This window comes from Colias philodice, chromosome 27 (genome assembly GCF_061535455.1).
Source record: "Colias philodice isolate Cphi_HAF_F1 chromosome 27, ilColPhil1 Martin Lab GWU primary, whole genome shotgun sequence".
NCBI lineage: Eukaryota > Metazoa > Arthropoda > Insecta > Lepidoptera > Pieridae > Colias > Colias philodice.
Genome location: NC_143112.1, coordinates 2565423 through 2586350, shown reverse-complemented (window position 1 = coordinate 2586350; position 20928 = coordinate 2565423). Strand labels below are relative to the sequence as shown.

At 33.5% G+C, this 20928-nt stretch overlaps 1 protein-coding gene across 2 annotated transcripts in view; it reads left to right on the top strand.

The window, feature by feature from the left end:
* Positions 1-13932: 13932 nt before the first annotated feature.
* The window catches only part of LOC149476527 (protein turtle homolog B-like), an 81579-nt gene continuing 74583 nt past the window's right edge, over positions 13933-20928 (top strand). For both annotated transcript variants that reach the window (XR_016317806.1, XM_089711748.1), the window contains exon 1: positions 13933-14125. The gene's annotated coding sequence lies outside the window, so the exon portion shown is untranslated. The remainder of the gene's footprint in view (positions 14126-20928) is intronic.

Below are 20928 nucleotides of genomic sequence, written 5' to 3'. Positions count from 1 at the left end.
TCTTGCAGATGTAACACAGTCTTATTCAACTCACGAATAACATTTTCCAAAGTTTTGAACGACATATTCACAGATTTTATTTTTTAACGTAACAGCTGAGCGAATGCGTTTAACCCTTGCAAGCGCGCGGGGCAACTCTGACACAACTCTCTCTATTTGACACAATCACAATATTGTACCCGGTATTCAGACAACATAGCAATGTGCAATAAATTTGCGATATAGGTACTAACTTTGACGATCCCTTTGTGTGATGAAAACTGTATGTATTCTATTATATTGGTCTTTGTTACGGTTTTGCGGATAAACCGCTGGATCGAATTGGATGCTATTTGTTGTGACATATGGAATTGTGAAAGGTACATTTTTTTACCTAAAGGGATTTTTTGCGTACAATCCAAAATGGTCAAAACTACTCGAAAACGCGAAGTGTACATTATAAGTGGGTAGTTTTTAAGAAAATTCTCGTGTTTGAAGTTAAACTCCTCCGAAACTGCTTGACTAATTCGAAATTTTGTGCTCTTTATAAATTCATGACGTGATTCCGTCCCTAGCTTCAAATCTTTTATCTACAAAATAATGTCAAAATTCAAAAACAATGTCGAGTACCTACCATAATGTAAAAAATATATTAAGAAAAATGTATACAATAATATACACTTAAATATACATATGTGTCAGATAATTTCACTTCAGGTTCCTGTCATACATTAAAATGTTGTTCTTTATATTATTAGTAGTTTCATGAATTAGAACTTTGGAGTAGGTGAAATTTTTATCAATCTCAAGTGCAAGTCAATCAAATTGCACTAGAAATAACTATAAAATATACTCCCAGATATTTACATTCATTTATATGAATGATAAGTCTCTGGATAAACTCTACGATAGAACACGGAATATATATCTGCCCCATTAATTTATCGTACGGAACATTTAACATATTACATCCTTCTTTCTTTCAAATATTATTTTATGTTTTGTGAACGTTTATATGTAGATTTTATTACGAAAAACGGTGATATAATTGACCTACTCCTACAAACTATCTAACTGTCCTAACTATCCTAAAAATCTTGTCTCTTCTTCGCGCCTAAGCCACTGAAACTATTTGTATGACATTTGGAACACAGATACCTACTATGCGGGTTTTTCTTTCAATAAGCGGGCGGAACCGCGGGCGGATAGCTAGTTTCAAACTAATGTATAAAATGTACCTAACACTTAATTTACCGCTTTCTTTTTTTTATTTCATATTTATAGTTATAATTTTCCGCACCACGTCTGCAATACTATTTTGACATTAAGCGCAAATCTCTCACTTCGACACACACAAACGCTTCACACTTGCACTATCCAGTACTTTATTATTCTAGTTACTGGCCTCGATGTGTGTTCTCTGGTGTAGTGCCAAGAGATTTTGTTCCTATCGCTTTAATACAAAGAGTGCTTTGTCACAAGTTATTTGCAATTAACGGAATACGGTCTAAGTGAGCTGATCTAGCTATTTTAGTTCTGTTACGAAAGATTGATGTTTAGAATTATAATTTGTAGCCTTTTTGGTACATGCGACATTCTATATGGCTTTTAACAACTATCGGACTAGTGAGTAGTGACTATTGTATGTTGCGTAGAATTAATTAACATTATTTTTAAATAAGTTGTGGATAACACCCTAGATTAAATTTTTGGTTAGTATTTTCCTTGAAAAAATCTGATACGATATAGTATGTTCATGTGCTTGATTTTAACACGAGTATTGCATTTAGATATTAACTTTTTAACGGATTTTTAACGCGAAATATTAACGTTTTTACAATTATTCAGCGTCTTATTCTGCAAGACGTAGTGTTCGAAGTAATTATACTTAACCAAGTAACTTTGACTTATTATTCCTTCAGAACTGAAATCCAAAGTTTGAAAACCAGCTTAAGTTATTATACAATAGTTCTACTTACCCAAATAAGTTACCTTGAATAAGCCATTAAGTTAATTACAAGCAAATACTAAAAATAGCTCTACGTTATTTCAAGTAATGTTAGGTGTATAATTAGGTTTTAGCGTAATTGACTAAATAAGGTATTAAGTTTTCAGGTTTCAGAAGCAGTAGTAGCTCAGTGGTGACGAATTCAGACTTCAAATCGATAAGTCGGGGGTTTGAGATCGTGAGCGTGCAGGAAATAAATTGATTTTTTACTTTATCTGCGCATTTTCATAATATCACTGCTAGAAACAGGGAAGGAAAACATCGTGACGAAACCGACATGTCGAAGAATCAAAAAGTTCGACGACATGTTACATCTGCCAACCTGCACTCGGCCAGCGTGGTGGATTATGGCCTGTACCCTCATAGGAGGCCCGTGTCCCAGCAGTGGATGGGCTGATGATGATGATGATGAAGTTTATAGGGTTTATGTATACATGTGAGTTTTCACAGAGTTAAAACAAATCTATACTAATACATATTATAAAGCTGAAGAGTTTATTTGTTTGTTTCTTTGAAAGCGCCAATCTCAGGAAGTACTGATACGATTTGAAAAATTCTTTGAGTGTTAAATAGCCCATTTATCGAGGAAGGCTATAGGCTATATCATCACAACAGGAGCGAAAAAAGCGAGTATCGCGAGGCACAGCTAGTATTACATAACAGTTTAAATGCTTTCATTTGAAAACGTACTAAATAATAATTAATGAATATCATTTCTAATTCAGTAGCGATATTCGCTGTTATAGCAACTTCCAAATTTAACTGCAAGTGGTTTGTCGATAATTCAACCAAATGGAGATAGATAATTTAATATTAGGCGTTAATTAAGTATCTAATATCTATGAATGATTTATACGACTATTTATTTGCACTACCTATTATCTATAATCACTAGGTAGTTTTTATTAGACAGATAGATATACCTATATATTTTTTTTAATTCATGACCGATACATGTTTTTTTAAACACTAACTTTTAATACTAGCAAACAGTTGCCCATTTCGTTTGTTAAATAAAATTGTTTTCATACACTAGCTGGATCCCGTGGCTTTACACGCCGGGTAAGATTAAAAAAAAAATCAAATGTCATACAGATCCTATCGGTTGCTTTTACTTGAAAGACTAATAAACAAACATTCATATTAATCTTATAAACTTTAGCTCAACGTTAATAAACCTACAAAAGTGCACATTCTTCATCACCAAAGTCCAGTTTCTTATTTTCAATTAGCTGTGCTCCGTGGTTTTACCCGCAGTGCTCCGCTCCTGTTGGTCTTAGCGTGATGATATACAGCCTTTAGCCTTCCTCGATAAATGGGCTATATAACACCGAAATAATTTTTGAATCGAACCAGTTGTTGCCGAGATTATCGCGTTCAAACAAACAAACTCTTCAGCTTTATAATATTAAGTATAGATTTAATTAACAGTACGTTTGTTAGTATCACACGAAAGTATCAACATTATTTATACAAACAAAATCAATCAACCAAAAGTGCTATCATGACCATGTTGCGTCATAGCTTATTCATACATTCGCTGCAGCTTATAACGTAATCCTACAAACAGATCCAGATTAATGCATATCTAGACTTAGAATGCACTAAGCGTTGACAAATGCAGAATTACCACTTGAGTTTATTGACTGGAGTGTGTGAACGGGTGAACCCTATTTGATATGAGCTTTATAATCACTACATAGTATAAAACAAAGTCGCTTTTTTTGTCCCCTATCTATGTATGCTTAAATCTTTAAAACTACACACCAACGGATTTTGATACGGTTTTTTTATAGATAGAGTGATTCAAGAGGAAGGTTTTAGTATATCATTTATTAGGTTTTCGTCCTAGACGTCCTGACGGTAAGCTAGTCTTAAATAAATGCGAAAGTAACTCTGTCCGACTTCACGCCTCAACCACTGAACCGATTTGGATAAAATTTGGTACACATATAGCTTGAAACTAGAGAAAGGATATAGGATAGTTTTTATCCCGAAGATCCTACAGGAACGGGAATAATACGGGCTTTTCTATGACTACGCGGGTGAAGCTGCGGGCGAATAGTTAGTATTTATGTACGCGTGAAACCTATTTGATATAAGCTTTATAATATACTAACTTTCCGCCCGCAGCTTCGCCCGTGTAGTCAAAAGTAATCGTGTAAATTTTAAACTTACAATTAATGGTCAATTGCATCTATTTATACTGGTTAGTCGAGTATTATATTGATACGGATTTGGCTGCTTTATTTATAGACTAGCGGTCCGCCCCGGCTTCGCCCGTGGTACATACCTATTTCGCAATAAAAAAATAGCCTTTCTCGGGTATCAAAATATCTCCATACCAAATTTCATGCAAATTGGTTCAGTAGTTGAGGCGTGATTGAGTAACAGACAGACAGACAGAGTTACTTTCGCATTTATAATATTAGTATGGATATTGTACATTTGATAAGTAAACACTAAGTATATAATATAACTAAATAAATATAAACCTATAGGTTCGTTTTTGCAGAGATTCGTGTCAAGGGCATGTAGATGAATAAAACAATTATTATGGAGAAGATTTAAAGACTATTTAGTGACAAAATTCCTCCAGTTTTCTATTATTTATTTCTTACCTATCTATTAACAAACTTGATTCTTTTTTGATGATTTCATAAACTATCCCTTCTTAAAATTCTTAAAATTTTAACAATAGCTTGAATTTACATCTAACACACTCATGTTAAATTATGCCAATAATTACAAATTGCTTAGAAAACCTTTTTTGTTTACGTAATAGCGGTGTTATTGAAGTTTGTTAATTAGGAAGGCTAATAACTATTCATCGCAGATGAGTTGTTGGTCTCTTGGGTATTTAACTATTTAGAAATAACACGTGTGTTCTATATATTTAGGCGGGTTCACATAGACAGAGCAGCCTCGCGAAGCAATTGCTATTTGCTACGCGAAGCAGCGCATTCAGTACGTATGCATACGCGATTTTCATTCAAATGTTGGTGAAAGAGGTTTCAGTTTAAAGGTATTCTTAAACTATTTCTGTGATTTGCTTTACATTTTAACGCTAGGTTATGTTTCTATCAGTAACTACAATTGTAACACAAATATAAGTATATATTTTCGTTCTAAGTGTTCCTATATTGTTACTACCTACTTTTAAGTTTCTTTCTAATGACTGTGACGTCTTAAAGCGCTACTGATTCCAATATAAGAAAGTGCTACAGTATAGCTTGAGCCACGTAGAAATAGACTGAATTTATTCGCAATTGCTTCGCGAGGCTGTTCGCTCTGTGTGGACCGCCTAATAGATATTGATACTCATTTATTTTTAGGTTAATTTAATTTTGCTAACTAGGCTCCATATTTATTAGCTCTCGATGTTGACATGGGTATTGTTAATTAATGCGTGTTTATAAATAGGCTCAGTTTATTATGAATTTGTTATGTTGTATAAATGGGTAGATTACAGTAGATTAATCGTTATAATTAATAATTTCTATCTCATAATATATATTTATTTGTCTATAAAAAACATTAATGATAATGTACATGTACTTCAAATATTACGTCATTAAATTTATTCCTATTGAATTATTTTGTTCTCCAAAAGTTTTTATACCATGTAGCAATGTGAAATAACATTATTATTTACTATAATTATTTAAGAATTGTACAAATACACTATTAACTAACTATTCGTAGTTTTAATTCTTCTTTATTCTAAGCACTCACCTGCGTTCCACTGCACGTATCGTGATGAAACATACATTCGACAAATCTGCATTGTAAAATAAAATGATATAATATGTAACAACACGATACGTGAAGGGAACAGTAAAATACTAGACCACCCACTTCTTATTATCATAGGATATCGAAACTAATAGATATAAGAGGTATGGACATTGATAACTCGGAAACTAAAATTTATACACACCTGTATAGATTGCATAGCTTCTATCGCGGGCCTTGAGCGCGGGGACCGAGTCCAGAAATTCCGTAACGAAAAAACCTCACGCTCCCCACTCCGACGGGCACGGAGGTGTGGCTTGAAGGCATAGCATGCAATAGCTTTACCGCGGCAGTCCCCAAGTGCCACACGTCTTTTTTGTGTCCTCTTCTTTGTTTCGTCTTCCTTGTAAAGCGATGCTTACATCCCGCCTACCTAGTTTCTTTCTGATTACTGTGACGTCTTAAAGACAGAGCCACAGTATTACAATATACAGAGCTATGTTAATCGATTTACGTCATCAATTTCACTGTAGGTACTGTGCTTTAAGACGTCATGGAAAAGGTAACCTATTAAAAACTCGAATTTCTATTACCCGAATCTTAAAACCCCGAAAACGGTTGTTAGAACTTTTAAAAGACAGATGTAATGAATGACAAATTTTCAAAATTCCTTTTTTAATTTCCCAGATGAATCAATTTCCAGATGCACCAAAACCAGATTTTTAAAAAGTATTTTTTTGTTTCCCGTATTCTCATAATACAGATCTCATTATACCAGATTCTCAAAATACTTTTTTTTGTTTCCCATCGTACCATTTTCCAAATAAACTATTTCCAAATTTTCATAATCTCTTTATTTGGTTCCCATATAATCGTATAACAGATAAACTATTGCCAGATTTTCATAATCTTTTTATTTGATTTCCATACAATCGTGACTATACCTTTACTATCGACTGAAAATAAACATTGTCAGCAAGTAAATTTATTGTTTTACTTGTCCATTACAGACCGGTTTTAGTGTCAAAGTCGACTCAGTAGGTTAGGTTAGGTTTGAACTGCGACCCCCCATGCACGAGCCGAGCGAGCGAAGCGAGCGTGCCGCGGCAGCGGCCGGCGAGTGCCAGAACCGACTCGCTACTGTTTTGCTTGGCCATTACAGAAAGGTTAAAGTGTTAAAATCTATTCCAAAGGTTAGGTTAGGTTCGTGCTGCGTCCCCCTGGAAGGATTACGTTTTGCTGGATATCGTTTATTTGAATTTCAAAAATCTGGACATTGTTTGCCTGTATATCAATTAACTGTATTTCAAAAATTTGTGTTTTAAAAATCTGGCTTTCGTGCATATGGATTACGGTCATCTGGATTTTGTGCATTTAGAATTCGTATGTCTGGAACTCATTCGTCTGGATTGTAAAACGTCTGGATTGTAAAGAAATGGGCAAATGAAATTCGGAGTTGCGATTATATGGCAAACAAAACTTCGAAATTTTAAAATTCGGGGTTATGAAAAAATGTCCAAACGTTTTCTGGATTATGATATTCGGAATATTAAAATTCGAGATTAAGATAGGTAACCCATGGAAAAGCATGATTGACGCTAAACCTTGCTGGGGACGGGCCGTGCCGGAGTCGCGAAACAAAATCTGAAATAATAACCATACTAATTTCATTTTTTATACCATTTATCGATAAAAACAAATAAAAATACATTGAGTATACAGAAGAAACACCACATAAATCGACACTATTTGATCGTGGTGCATACTGCACATGCATTCTAGACGTCAAACTCTACCTACTATTATACCTAGATAGATTAATATAAATATTGTTCCATTTATGAAATTACATTGAAAAATATGACGTGCCTACAAGAACGTTCGTACGAACGAACGTACAGAAAATATGAGGTCGGTAGGTACTATTGGAAAAAAATATTTGCGATCACCTACTGTGCTGGCCGAGTCTTTATAAACGTGATATATATTATAGTATGGTTGAATGATCGTGAATTACTTCATACAAAAAGTATACTACAATGTTTGTTCGAGCCCCGGACGGGGCACGGAAGGTGCACGGCCCGTCCCCGGTCCGCGGTAGCGTAAATCATGCCAGGACTCGATTCTACAATCATTCACTTGGCGGTCAACCAAACCCAAATGTAACACAGAAATCCGATAACAATATAACTGGCATCTTGCCAAAAAGATATTTAAGAAGTATTCTGTTACATTCATCAGCCCTCTGTTGAATTGCAGGAAACAGGACATCGGTTTAGTGGGGAAATATATGGTTTAGAGTATTTAGGTTACACACGTTTGTATAAAAAGCTGTCTTCGCGTGGGATAAAGTAGTTAATAGTTTATTCCGTGTTTGATGATATAAAGAAGAAAGGATTGTAACGTAGAAACTTACAACTTCAATAACTGAACCAGTTTGAACGATTTGTAGTACCTAATTAGTGATTCACTTTCAACACTTTTCTGGACTACAGGCCTATTGCCACGGGTTAGAAACAAACACAAGCCACTTACTTAAACCATTAAAATTTGTTTTTATCTTTCTAAATGAATTAAATTTTGCAAATGACAAAATTTTCTTCTTATCACAGAAATAAGAGAATGCTTGAATGTAATCGAATAAACTACCTATATAACATATTTTCCTGAAGTCTCTCTTACATAAAGGTTCTGTCTCTCTTACATAAAAGTTGTATTTACCAGTACCAAAACACACGTATCCACCGACGCGTAATATTTCTATGCAAATGGCGAAAAGAATTTATAGGTTCAAGGCACTTTATCATAAAATGCTTTATCGCTCGTTACGCACGGGGGATGACAAACTCTCTGCGCCCCTGCTCCCCTGGTAGGTATATCTGTGTATGTGTGATGTTTGATTGAATATTTGTTTTGAAAAAGAACCTATTTTGTCTTATATATTAACTAAACCTGTATGTGTGTGTAACAGACTCCTTTTCGACCCGCTGTAAACGGACAGATTTGATTAAAATTTTGAACACTAAATGACCGTTCAGACTTCAGACATGAGACAACTGATCCTTGAAATGTACAATGTACATAACTTAAATATGATACATAGATATTATGACCGTTTGAAGTGGGTCAAAACTCAAAAAGCATCGCGGTCGGTGAATAAGGTGATATACAAACATACAAGGGAAGTTAATATAAGCGTGTTATAAAACTATAAACGTATTTCTGATATTGGTAAGGAAGTACAGCCTTTGAACTATAAAAGTAAAAAAAATAAAACTAAATTCACGCATGCTTGTGCACTAAATATAATTCTGCCCATCATAGCGTGACAGGCATTTGCAGTAGGTACTTTTATTATCATTCCTAAGGGATGGGTTTACACTACTGACTACATCTCCCGAGACTATCATTTCGTACCCAAATTTTATGAATGACATGTAGTTTTGGGTATATTGCAGCTCGGGTCATATTTATAGTTGGCCAAAAACATTAGAGCAGGGCCATGAATTAATATTTTCTTTATAGATCTACTAGTATCGGGATAAACGTTCAAAAATTTTATAATTATACTAGCTTACCGGCCGCGGCTTCGCCCGCTTTGTCTAAAACCTCATAAATTACATGCAAAAACCTTCCTCTTGAATCACTCTATCTATTAAAACAAACCGCATCAAAATCCGTTGCGTAGTTTTAAAGATTTAAGCATACAAAGGGACATAGGGACAGAGAAAGCGACTTTGTTTTATACTATGTAGTGATACAATATACTAATCTTATAGCTAACTAACTAACTCTGTCTGTAACTCTGTCTGTCTATCTGTATCTTCTTCAGGCCTAAATTATCTACTGCACGGATTTGGATAAAATTATATTTATTAAAAGAAAATTTTCACAAAAAGTTCACGGACTAGTACCTAGATGATCAGCTTTCTATACCATGTATGATTTTAAACCAGCATATATTTCTAGACGTTGTTACACCTGCGATCGAACCTAGGACTTCTTACAAGCTTACGAACCATCGAGCCAAGAAGTTGTGATGTCATGAATAAAAATAAAATATCGAATTACACTTAAATACATTTGATTCAGAATCCTTAGAGATTCCGAGATTTTACCGGTTTATTCCCTGTGTGATTTAAGTTTTATTTCATTTCTCTTTTCTATGCTTGATTGTATCAAAGATACTCCCGAAGGTATAGGCCGATTTCAATTAGGTTTTATACTATATCAATAGCACTTGATGATAGTTTTTCACGGAATGATATCCTATTCTACCCTTTTGAGAACTGAGAACTTGGTTTTTGATATTTAATATTTATCCAACTATGAAAGAAGCATTATGTTTTTGAGCAAATATTATATTGTTTATTGATATCTTTTGAATCGCTTTTATCGAGTAATCGGTATAATTCGCAAGTATCGAGTCGAAATATACATATAGCGTCATTAAAGCGTAATTTTGCACGCCTCATAAGCGAAGCGTTGAGGTGGGTACTACTGTCACTTCGCGCAAAACGTCTGATTTTTCAAACTTAAAATGTCTTTATGTATCATACATTGCACTTGTAAGATAATACATACACATATTAAGAAAAAACACTATTTTTAACGTTCATGATATTTTTGATGTCATTTTTGTTATTTAAACTAGTTAAAAAACAGTTTAAAAAAGTTCTGCCTTGGACGTCCGTGTGTCTGTATGTGCGGATCCTTTTTCTTGTTAACACGATAGCGACCGAAATACTTTACTAATCGAGTCTTTTGCACGCCTCATAAGCGAAGCGTTGAGGTGGGTACTACTGTCACTTCGCGCAAAACATCTGATTTTTCAAACTTAAAATGTCTTTATGTATCATACATTGCACTTGTAAGATAATACATACACACACATATTAAGAAAAAACACTATTTTTAACGTTCATGATATTTTTGATGTCATTTTTGTTATTTAAACTAGTTAAAAAACAGTTTAAAAAAGTTCTGACTTGGACGTCCGTGTGTCTGTATGTGCGGATCCTTTTTCTTGTTAACACGATAGCGACCGAAATACTTTACTAATCGAGTCTTTTTTTTTCTCTTACGCTTGAGTATGCTCAGGAATAGAACCCTTTCATTTTTCAGGGTCTGATTCGATGTGGTTTAATTGTTATTAAATAAACAAAAATAATAATTAATAAATATTTATTTAAAAAAAATTATGAGGCGTGCACTTTTGGATTTTCCAAATTATTTTTTTCTCTTACGCTTGAGTATGCTCAGGAATAGAACCCTTTCATTTTTCAGGGTCTGATTCGATGTGGTTTAATTGTTATTAAATAAACAAAAATAATAATTAATAAATATTTATTAAAAAAAAAATATGAGGCGTGCACTTTTGGATTTTCCAAATTATTTTTTTTATACGTTGAAATATTTGAGGAATTATTTTTTTGACAATTTTTACCTAATATTAAGTATGTTTTTTTAGCAATTAGGTATTCAGTGCATAATAATTTTTGATCATTTAAGGTTATTCAGTCATAATATTTTCTACTATCTCAATAATAAGGTAAACAAAATAAAAAAATCGCTTGTGTACCTTTATTTTCTTCCGAGAAACTATATCGATTTATATTAATTGTCTTTGTCGTTATTTTTATTAAATTCAATATCTATTATCTAATATTCTTTCTAATATACATATGTATATTATAAAGGCGAAAGTTTGTATGGATGTATGGATGTTTGTTACTCTTTCACGTAAAAGCTACTGAACCGATTACAATGAAATTTAGCACACATATAGAGGGTAACTTGGATTAACACATAGAATAGTTTTTATCCCGGAAATCCCACGGGAACGGGAACTATGCGGGTTTTCCTTTGCAAACGCGGGCGAAGCCGCGGGCGGAAACCTAGTAGCTAATAATTTACTGTTTCCTGTTACTGTATTAGAAGAGTCACCCTCAGTAATTAAATTGTACTGGGTAATATTGATCACAAGAAGCAATGTCATTCTATCTACTTATATCTATACTAGCTGTTCGTCCCGACTCTGTCCAGACGGTTTTTGAATTTTTAATGATTCTTCAATATCCTACTAATATTATGAATGCAAAAGTTTCTGAGATGGATGGATGTTTGGTACTTTTTCGCGCACGCAGTTACTACTGGACCGATTACAATGAAATTTGGTATGTAGATAGCTGAAGACCCAGAATAAGACATAGGCTAATTTTAATCCGGAACTAACTATGCGGCTTTTTCTCTGAAAACGCGGGCGAGCCGCGGGTGGAAATCTATAAGTATCCTAATAAAGAAGGATAGATAGATCAAACTTACTAAAAATCTTTAAAATCCGTTCGGCTGTTATTGACGTTTTTTCCTCTGTTTATTGTTTATTTTACATAATATACAAGCTACGAAACAGTCAACCTACATATATTTTTTTGTTTGTCTTTCTTTTTGTCGTCGTAACCGAATTTAGAGATAGAATTTGAGGTACCTACGCATAACGCAAGGCAAATTAGACATAGGTACCTTATACCTACCTAGTGGTATTAAAAATTCGCACAAGCCGACTGAAAAGCTAGCTATGTATTTTTGAAGTATAGATATTATGTAGATATACGTCTATTAAGCAATTATTGATTTCAATATGCCTCGCAGTGGTTTACCACAAATACAGCTCAATCGATTTGGTATAATATGGCACGCCTAGATACCTAGTAAGTACATATTATATCTGATTTCGATAACAAAAAAATCACTAGGAATAATTGGTTCAAAACGTAACACTAAAAAACTGGTACCTACGACAAATAAGTAACTAACTCAAAAACATCACTGAATGTTATGAAATGATAAATATATGTATTACATGTATTACCTTGTATTCATCTACAAATTCTATCAAATCGCTTCGAACTTGCCAAAGAAATATACCTAAAAACACAAACACTTGAATAACTAGACCGTCCAGCAAAATGACCAATTTGTGTAAAAATAAAAATAAATACCTACTTATACGTCATAATGTAACTTGCTAGTTAGTGGGTAAGTAGAATAAAAATTAAAAAACATCACCTTCATATTTTTATAGAAAATCTGCATTCCAATTTCAAACGCCGGCTAATAGATTTCGTGACATCAAATCCAGCCAGTTACACAAACTTTTTTCGACTAATTAAAAAAAAAGAAAAGAAAATGCTTGAACAAATAACCATTATATTATTATTATTAAAATTTCAATGCGGGTCCTCAGTTATATTATGATTAAAGAGTTTAATTATACGTTGCATTAATTGGGACTGTAATGTTTATACGACTTTTCATGTGGAGTACGCCGCAGCAGATAAGGACGCCCATTCACGCATCGACGGACGTTGATTGATTGGTCTATATAGTCGTTGGTCTTGTGGTTTATGTAAATGTTGACGGGGCTTTGTGTACTGAAGTACAAATATATAAAAAAAGTTTATATTTCATGATGATTTTCATATAAAAATAATCATGGTAAAATTTTGTAACGCGATTTGGGAATAAACATTTAATTTATTTTAACATCATTCTCAACGGATATGCACGTATAAAATAAATATCTTAATTTTGTTTTCAAACCATACGCAATACGCATACCTACCTATATCCATGTTATTTTTTTGTTATTTTTATTGAACAAAAAACAACATTTAAATTATATTTGAACTTTTAGAGCAATGAAAGACTACACATAAATCGTTTAAAATACAGAAATTGGATTATTAAATGAAGTCAACGAAAATACTAAAAGAAACAAGTTACATATAAATTACCTACTACATATTAGAAAATAAAAAACAGCAGTTAACATGATTTATTACGTAGGTACTAGCGGTCCGCCCCGGCTTCGCCCGTGGTACATAATATTTACGTTTTCTCTACATAAGAACCATCCTCGTACTTCAAGGAATATAATAAAAAAAGAATTATCGAAATCGGTTCAGCCGTTCTCGAGTTATGCGCTTAATAACACATTTTGCGATTCATTTTTATATATAAGAAGATTATTAAAATATCACGCTTACAATATAAGTACTTACATCTTATTTTAACAACTTATTATTTTCATTTAAAAAATATCGTGAGTGGTGAGTTTTACTTCGTCCCTTTCACCCCATACCTCATCCCTTGATCTCGATGCTTGGCGCATGTCGCTTTCGTTCGCCTTCCGAGTTCCGTTCAGTTTCGTGGTAGCGTTCAAGGAGGGTGCGCGTGTATATTTTGTAATCGTAAGCGAGCGAAGATCGAAGATCGAGCGTGTGTTTTGTTTCTAAAATGTAATTAAAATTAATTTGTGATTGAAATTATTATGTTAAATGTTAATTATGTGTTTTGTGATAACGTGATTTGGATTTTGGAATAAATAAATTTGTTGAAACGGTAAGTTGTTTTCGTAGTTTTTATTTTTTTTGTCACTCGCTTTTATTACTTAAATCTTAACAGGGATAAATCTTGTTAAGTCCTTAAAACTAAGTTCAACATATTGGCTAAGAATTGTTTCCCATATTTTAAATTTTAAAAAATTGTCTTCAAATACAATTCATTCATTTAAATACTAATTTTGGTTCATTAGTTCTATTCAAATTATTTTTGTGATTACATACCTACACGGGTATCTATCTGCGAAGGTACCTATAGTTTATAAGTAGGTAGGTAATTTTGAAACATTCTCTTAATAATTTATTTAGGTTTAGAAATGGATTTACTTTTTACTATTTAAGTTTTACATAGGTGCAAATTTACAGTTATAATTAATAAGGACTTTTCTATGTATAAATGAGTCGGTAGGTAATGAAATTAGAAAATATAGTACCTACGTATGACCTACGTAGTGTCATTTCGAAAATGGCGGAATTCCGTTCGGAATAGGTTACCTACTTGTGCAAATTATTTGAATCTTCCTTTCCCAAAAATATTACGTCGATATTTTATTACCTATAATAAATCTATATCATCATAACGACACGAAATTAAAATAGTTTTAGAGCTTTCCTATATTTTGTGCTTTTAAAGTAAATATGGTAACTACCTACAATATAATATCTAGCTCTGACTAATAAAATAAATGTGTGAGATAGGTAATATGCAGATAAGATACCTATACCTAGATGCTAAAATGAAAATAAACTAGGAATAAATTCTGTTCATTGTTTTTCCATTATAAAAGCACTTCATTAATTTAAAGCACCTTCACCTTTCACCTATGGCTTTAGAGAAACACGGTTCGCAAATATTACCATACATTTTTATATGTATATATATTTTTATATGTATGTATATATATGTATATATATATGTATAGCTTACCGCCCGCGGCTTCGCCCGCTTTGTCTAAAACCTAATAAATTATATACTACTAGCAATGCCCTGCGGTTTCATCCGCATAGATAGCGATATCGTTACAACTTACAGTGAAAAGTCTACTACTTATAGGTCGGACTATAGGTTTAATTTTTAATCACATGATAATCACCTTTACCCCGTCCCGCACTACGGCCTTTTTTTTTTGTTTTAGTGGGGAAATCTTTCATAGATACCCACGGCCTCCGGGGGAGGGGCCGTGGGTTATGTCGGATTCCTACCGACCAAAACCCCACTGTGTTCCGTCAAGACGCATATTGGTAGAATTCCTCCATGACCCCCGCACCTACTATTTTCTGTAGATTGACACTTTTAAAAATTCGTTATATCTTTTGAATGGAATATCCAATTCTTTTCATTTAAAAAGTATTTTGCTGGTATTGAAACAGTCTATAATAAAACATCATTAAATGGGATAAGGATTAATATATGTGTATCGATAACATGGTTTGATTACTGTCGGCACTTCTATTTACTTTGAAAACGTAAAAAAGTTGTTGTAGTAACATAACTACTGAAGATGGACATATGGTATCGCGGACTTTCTTGTAAATATTGATCCATTCTATAATACCGTAGAACATTTTTTTGTTCTATCTTCAATAGATTCCGCAGCGCACGCGATGACAGATTTTTTATTGAGGATTTTTTTACACCTTGGGTTTCATTATTGCATTTTTGGTAAGGATCTCTAATTTTTTTGAAAATGCAATATAGCCTATGTTGCTCAGTAAAGATGCAGCTTTCTAATGGTGAAAGAATTTTTGAAATCGGTCCAGTAGTTTTTGCGTGAAAACCATACATACATACATACATACATACATACATACTTACAAACTTTTCCTCTTTATAATATTAGTATAGAAAACCTTCCTCTTTAATCACTCTATCTATTAAAAAAACCGCATCAAAATCCGTTGCGTAGTTTTATACAAAGGGACATAGGGACAGAGAAAGCGACTTTGTATTATACTAGGTACCTAGTAGTGATAAAATACATTCTTAATCCTAAAATACATCTAATAGTAAACAAAACCAAACTGCATATTCATACCTAGACCTAGGTAGGTAGATAGTTTTCTTTAAAAAACTTTTATCAGGACAAAAACGTATTTTTCGTCAGATTCGCCATTCTTTAAGTCCTCTTGCCGTGAATGATAATGTCCATATTCCTCGTACCTAGGTTCCTCGCGGAAAAAACCGCATCAAAATCCGTTTTAAGCATACACGGCAGACAGACGGACAGACAGCTGCGACAGCGATTTGTTTTATACCTACTACCTAACTAGGTACCTAGCAATATAGTGTAGTTCTTTATTCCATAAACATTGCTAACAAATTAACCAATTTATTATGTACGTTGACTACCTTCCTACCCGCGGCTAAACTGTACATTATAGGGCGTGGAGTTGAGAGTCGTAATTTTTTTTGTGGTTAGCTATTGTCCTATGGAACCTAAATCTGAAATTTCACAGCGCGAAAACTTTTTGTTTTTGAGTCACGAATTTTTGAAAATCGGAAAATTTTACTCCATTTTATCTTTGAAACGCGAACTTACTGTTATGACAGTGTCAAATTGACCTACAGCGATTGTCAAACGCGTTTCATTTCAGGTAAAACATTTCTATCTAACAAAAAAAATATTATAATTTAAATTTTATTTATGAAATTTGTATATTTTTTAACAACAACATTAAAAATAATTATTATTAAGTATAGTTTTTGTAAAATAGATTAAATAAAATAAAATTATTAATATTCGCAATTTATAATTTAACAAAAATATTAATCAAAGTGTCTAGTCGTCCGCTAAACGGATGAATAAAATAAATTAGTCGTCCGATTACCGGATGAATAAAATAATTTAATCGTCCGATTATTCGGATTACTAGATAACCTTTTAACACTAAAGCTAGTTGGGTTGGACTAAAGCAAAGGGGGCGCAGGACTTTTGATGGAGTTGGTGTCATTTTAACACCTATTTATTATTGTTTTATCGTAAAGATAACGCTAATATAAGCATGTTTTATACGAACAACTTTTCTCTAAAATCAAAAATGGCGGAGATATTCACCCTCAATTCGTTAGGTTAGGTTTAGGTTAGGTTAGCCTTTAGGTTAGGTTAGGTTAGGTTAGGTTTCTTAAAAAAAAACTACACAGAAATAGGAGCCCCGCGAAGCGGGGCTCCGTCGACGCGCAAAAAAAAATCAAGGTAGGTTAGGTTAGGTTAGGTTAGGTTTCTTAAAAAAAAAACTACACAGAAATAGGAGCCCCGCGAAGCGGGGCTCCGTCGACGCGCAAAAAAAAATCTAGTTTAGGTTAGGTTAGCTGTTAGGTTAGGTTAGGTTAGGTTTCTTTAAAAAAAAAACTACACAGAAATAGGAGCCCCGCGAAGCGGGGCTCCGTCGACGCGCAAAAAAAAATCAAATACCTACGTGTGCCCTCCTCCCCCCACAAAAAACCTATAATACGTGCGGCAGTTCTCTAAAGAAACCCCGATAACCTAACTATATAGATAAATAGATGTTATCGGACGACTAATTTATTTTATTCATCCGTTATTTGTACGCATTTGTATTATAACACCTATTTATTATTGTTTTATCGTAAAGATTACGCTAATAAAATCATGTTTTGTTGGGGCAACTTTTCTCTAAACTTGATAATTACCAAGATACATGACGGATTGTAAAATGTAAATTTTTTCAATGATGGAATATTATGTATTCAATATTAAGCTGCGAAAGTCCGAATCTAGCTAAAAAACGTTACGCTAAAATAAGCATTGCATTATCATAAGACTTGCCACAGAACTGAAGCTGTCAACCCCGAATTCCACGTGGTCTTGTCTGCCCTACCCCTAGAGTGTATGTAAAAAGCCGGAGGCGCGGAGGGAGAGCAGCCCTCGCCCGCCGTGACAAAGCTCGGGAGCCGTGCGGAGCGGAGCGGCTGAGGCTGGTCGCCGAAGGCGACCAATAAGCTGAAGCTGCGAAGTGGAGTACGGGCGACCGTGCTTTGTCACGCAAGGGCGGAAGGGCTGCACTTCCCGTAGCGCCGGAGCTAAGGCAGTGTCTGAGACAATATAAAAAAGACATGAGGAGATAGGGAAAGGGTTAGGTTAGGTTTTATCATCAATCTTTGAGGGCGAATATCTCGGCCATTTTTTATTTTGGAGAAAAAGTTTTTTTTATAAAACATGCTTATTTTAGCGTTTTGAATAAAAATTATGTATTTTATGATACCTATACAATTTTCACTTTAGATCAAAAATTTTCTAAGTCCTTACTTTGCGCCCCCTTTGCTTTAGGCGGACCAAAACTTAATTTGTAAATATCTCGAAAACTATTAATTTTCGCGCCCCCCCCTTTACAGGGGAAGTTCCTAGTACCCACCCCCCCTCTCTCCACCCCCCACTACCCCCAAATTCCACGCCCTATAATGTACAGTTTTACCGTTTTTATAAACATAAACTCAAACTCAAACATTAATTTATTCAATTAGACTTCTTAAAGGTAAAAGCACTTTTGATACGTCATAACATTTTTTAACATTTACCACCGATCATATTACCTATCATCTTTAAAGACACTAAATGCGACTCTAGTGCTTTCGTAACATTGCTGGCCAAATATTAGGTACAACTTTGATGGCTGATCGATGAGTAAATAATAATTTACTTCCTCTGTAGTTTCAGCAATTTTCCTCCAAAATAAAGCTTTGACGTATTCCTAGGATAATTATTAGGGGTTTATATCCTCTTGTTTGTAAATATAATATCATTGGTTTATATATATAAAAACTTTATACGCACCGATTCCTGTATAAAGTGAAAAATGGAATATCAAATTGAAAGCTCATTATTCTACTCGGCTCTGGAATATTAACACGGAAAATATAATACCTAATTGTTAACACGCAGTCTTTTGTGTGACGTCAGAGGGTGGATTTTGACCTACCCTAAATTTTGCGTGATGCCTAAAATACAGTTTTTATTTGGAGCGCAATGCTTATTATAAGTTTTGAGTTAATTTGGACTTGAAATTGATTGGTAAAGTTTACCTAAATCATTTTTATTTCAAATTCAAATATTTTATTCCATGAACATGGGTACAATACAAGGTGTTATACAATAATGAGGTCCAGACTCCAGCCATATCCTACCCGTCAAGGCATATGGAATTACAATTAATAATTTTATGATTTATCCTTAAGTTCGGTATTAAATATTAAATTATCAAATTCATTAATAAAAAAAAAAAAATACACATCGATAAGGCAATCGTTATTATACATATTAAATGTCAAGTAGTCCCTTACACAATAATAACATTTCTGTACTAAAAGTTCTTTTAACTAACTAAACCTTGTTAAATCAGAAAAATAAAATGGAAATGTATCAACTATGTGGAAATTTTTTATTCTGGACAATGAAATAATTAAAATGTTGCGTAGCTACAAACAATATTTTTAATTCACTCTTCCAGTACCTAACTGAACTTCCTATTTATTTTTCTGTACTCCGTATATAAAAGAAACATTACATACTAACTAATAAAGTAAAGAGTTAAGGTGATGAATTAATTTTTCTAACATTTACGGCCCTTTTCAAACCTTCGTAATTTTTATATTATTAAAGTTGTCGTGATGAAAATTCTTGACAAGAAAGTTCAATAGTAACACAATACGTCTACCGTTTTAGAAACATGATTCCATGATATTTTCTCGATAGAAAAAAAATACAAAGTTATCATTGTAATTTTTTTTTAATCTCTGGCATCTTCAAAATAACAAACGTAAAGTTACGACTTTTTGGATATTAACTATAAAATATACAACCTATACGTCTACCGTGTTAGAATTTTGAAATATGCGATGGTTTTGAAATAAACAAGAAATACTTGAAATTAGCGCCTGACCAGCCAATATAGCGAGAGCCGCCCTGTACCTTCCTACCCCGATCGCTGCACGAGTCATTCCCGCTACGGCCGTCACACGGAGAACTTGTTTCGCTCGCGCAATCGTAAAAAAGGGTGACAACACGATAAGACAAAATGAGACAAATGGGGACAATAAAGAAAATAAGAACAAGAAACATAAAGGTTGGAGGAAAAAGAATGCTTACAATTGGAACAAATTAATGAAGTAAGTTGGTTTTATTTTAAATTTGATGATAATTGTATTATAGACGATGTTTGATATGTACCCCTGTTTTAAGTACATAACGAATGTGTAAGATTTTTTCATTTATAGCATAAATAATCTGTTCAAAAATCCGGAATCCAGAAGGAAAATAAACCCACTGATTGTTCACAATGTGAACCCACTCCTTCGTAAGTACCTTTATTCAGTCAAAAATGTAATATGTTATCAAAGCTCTACTGGTTTTATCGCATGATTCCATTTTTAGCAAAAAGCAACAAAGTGCAAAGAAATAAAAAATCATGGTGAACTTAGTGGAAGTATGGCGGACATAATATGGAACAGGAGCTCATTGGAGTAGTATTATATTTAAAAAAAATACGAAATAATTTCAAGAATTACATTTCTTGGAAGGTGGTAGATAAGTATGTTGTATAAAGAATTTGATGTTGATATTTATTTCATTTATACTTACTACACCTGTGCGGGAAATTGCTTAGTAATAAAACAGGTTTATATTCATATTTACATAGTAATGTGAGTTTTCATTTCGAAAAATTTTGTGTAAGTATATTAAATTGAGTTCCTGGGTGATCTGGAAACACAATTGGGCCCGGAAGATGGCGCTGCAGTCACTCCTCCTAATGACATGAACCGATTTGGATGAATATTTGTGTGCACAT